This window comes from Aethalodelphis obliquidens, unplaced genomic scaffold (assembly GCF_003676395.1).
Source record: "Aethalodelphis obliquidens isolate GAN/ISIS:26980383/991018 unplaced genomic scaffold, ASM367639v1 scaffold61, whole genome shotgun sequence".
Lineage (NCBI taxonomy): Eukaryota > Metazoa > Chordata > Mammalia > Artiodactyla > Delphinidae > Aethalodelphis > Aethalodelphis obliquidens.
This window is the reverse complement of record NW_020838005.1, coordinates 8,491,267-8,494,572: the sequence shown is the minus strand read 5'-3', so window position 1 is coordinate 8,494,572 and position 3,306 is coordinate 8,491,267. Positions and strand designations below refer to the sequence as shown.

General features: G+C 40.9%; 1 pseudogene; it reads left to right on the top strand.

Moving 5' to 3' along the window:
- The first annotated feature begins 2,329 nt into the window (after positions 1-2,329).
- On the top strand, positions 2,330-2,430 carry LOC113610196 (uncharacterized; annotated as a pseudogene).
- The last annotated feature ends 876 nt before the right edge of the window (positions 2,431-3,306 follow it).

The window sequence follows — 3,306 nt, the reverse complement described above, 5'->3', positions numbered from 1 at the left end:
CACTATAGCTGATTTCAAATCATGCCATCTCATGCCAAAATGAATCTTTTTCAAGGGTAAAGGATAAAAATGTGAATATCTCAACTCTCTATTTTAAAATATAATCCAATTCAACAGACTGAAATATCTTAAAAAAAAATCAGTAGAAGGAACGTTGAGTGTATTCATCATGGAAGTGTATCTCCACCATAGTTCATCTTTCAAACCCCTCTATGTGATAACCATGTCACATCTAGTGTTTTATAAATTGGGTGATTCTCAAAAATCCATTTTAGTGGATATATGTCATTTAGTGAGCATAAGGACGGCCATTTATAGCTTTTAGGTCTCTCGGAGATTTTTAATTATGACAGGATGGGTAGGCATGCAGTGCAATGCCAAAACCCAGCCATACATTACTTGTACTTAAGAAGCAGGGGAGTTTGGAGCTGAGTACTTTAGCTGATAAAACACACATTTTTCACCTACCAGACCTCAGCTCCACTTGGCTCTGATTTCCTAAGTAAATTAATTTTGTTCTATCAATGATGCTACCATTAGCTGATAATCCAAGAGGCATGCCATGCATATTTCACCCTTCGCTGGCTTCTTACTGTTTCTGAACATCGGCTGAATATAAAAAGGAGAGATGTTGGATGTGCTTGGAGACCCACTACCTTTAGCTTTAGCTCAGAAATCGTACCAGTTTGGTGAATGTGCCAGCAGTTTTGAGCAGGACCTGGGAGGTCGTTGGAGTGATTATTCTAATTTGTGTAAGGGAAAAAGATATTAGCAGATTTAACTAAAGTATCCCATGTTCACTGAATTGAGAATGAATTTGTGAGGATACCAATTACTTGTGGAGTTCTAGTGTTCTGTGTTTGTCTCCCACTCGGGCCTGGAAAGCCCCTCAGGTTAGGATGAAAGCCTAACACCTAGTGCAGTGTTTAGCATGTAGTTTCTGCTTAAAAGGGGCGGGGCGGGGTGGGCAGGGGGCGGGGCTTGAGGTGGGAACAGAGGTCTCATGTTTATGAGGACCAGATGAACCCACTAAGAACATTATCAAAGAGGATTTGGGAATTAATGATCAAACAACAGAATACAAGAATTAAGACTCTGAAAAGATAATACAAGAAGCTTTCCAGGAGTACCTCAGATAGACAAGAAGCTCATGCAGAAAGAAGAAATAATCAGATGTCTGTGTTTTTTTCCTGGGCTGCTGACTGAGTGGGAGGCCGAGAGTGCAGGGCACATTCAGGTGGGTGCTTTTAGGGTCTACTCAAATATCCCACAACTCAGCCTGGGGAAGACTTATAACAAGTTCTTTGAATGTGGGAAATTAGGAAACTAAAAGAATAAGATCACCCTTCCAGGCATCATCATCAGGGAGGGAGAACCCAGCTGTGAAGGCTTTGGGACCTTTAATAACAGGTTGTAAGGACAGAGAAAGCCCCGTTGTCTACCCCAGTGACACACCCTCGCTACAGGGCTGGCCTTGCAAGGCCAGCAAGGCATTCCCAATCACAGGCTACACTTGGGCTTGATCAGGAAACAGTGTGACTCACCAGGAGGGGCTATACTGGCTGAATGTGACATTAACCACCCATCATGGCCAACAGTGGTTGAGTGAAGAGAAGTTCCATGGGCAGCAGCAGGGAGAATGTGTGAGCCACTTGGATTCTATCTAGGAATAGGAATGGCCTTTCAGGGGAAAGTCCAGTGACGCTTCTGGCCTCCAACCTGTTCAGGGCCACTTTTTTCATCTTAAATGATTGAAAGTCAGGAGGCATCTTTAGGAGCAACATAATGATACAATCATGTTTTAGAAGTTTTAAATAGTATTAGTAATTCTAATCACTTTATGTCAAAATATGTACAGCTTTGGGCTTCCCTGGTGGCGCAGTGGTTGAGAGTCCACCTGCCGATGCAGGGGATGTGGGTTCGTGCCCTGGTCTGGGAAGATCCCACATGCCGCGGAGCGGCTGGGCCCGTGAGCCATGGCCGCTGAGCCTGCGCGTCCAGAGCCTGTGCTCCGCAACGGGAGAGGCCACAACAGTGAGAGGCCCGTGTACCGCAAAATAAAAAAAAAATTTAAAAAAAAGTACAGCTTTACCGAGTAGAGATATATAACTAGTCATAATTCGCATCTGGTCAGACATAGGTTTTAGAGAGAAGAGTGGTGTGACCATAATAGAAAGCATTCTATTTTGACTTGATTGTAAGAGACAACTTTTAGGAGGTCAGAGAGAAGAGATGGAAAAGGGATGTTTAATTCCTGAAAACTTTTCTGTCCTATTTGAGACCGTGAATACTAGCAAAAGGGGAAAAAAAAAAAAAACTAGTAAAAGGCATGCTCACTTCGGCGGCACATATGCTAAAATTGGAATGATACAGAGAAGATTAGTATGGCCCCTGTGCGACACACAAATTCGTAAAGGGTTCCATGTGTTTTTGGATTGGGAGTTTGGGGTTCGTAGATGCCAACTGTCACATATAGAGTGGATGGACAACAAGGTCCTACTGTATAGCACAGGGAACTATATTCAATATCCTGGGAAAAACCATAATGGAAAAGAATATAAAAAAGAATGTATGTATACGTATAACTGAGTCACTTCGCTGTACAGCAGAAATTAACACAATATTGTAAATCAATTATACTTCAATTAAAATAAATAATAATAATAAATAAAAGAAAGAAAATAAGAAAAAAGTTGATATTGATTACATAGTGAAATGAAAATGCTTGGGATATATTGGGCTAAATAAAATATATTAATAAAGTAAAAAAAAACTAGTAAAAGTCACTCTGCTAAAGAATGTAATTCACCTAAATCACAGCATTCCATATTCTGAACCCTTTTTAAACACACGGTTTGCAAATAATTAATAACATGGAAACTGTGACAGATTGTGGATTTTGAAAACAGAAAAACCCTTTTTAAACAAAAAAAAATTCTTGAGTATTTCTCTATGTACTGTTCATATTATGTTTTCCTGTCTATCCTGTCCCTGGTTGACTTGAATTGGGTGGCAAAAGGATATTTGATTATGTTAGATTTCTGCCCTAAGGTTAATGAGTAATGTTTGTGATCTGAAATAGGTATATCACGTTGATAGTGTCAGGAATGCCCCCCGCTGTGCAAAGAAGGTGTCCAAATGCCAATAACCAAGTGTGTGGGGAAGGTGATAGGGACTATATCTGGCTACTTGGTGGGCAGATCATAAACTCTTAAGTGGCACTTGGGCTCAGACAGCATCATAATTCGTCCACATGTCTTTTCCTCTGCACCACCAAACCCCATCAACTCACAGCCTGCGGCTTTA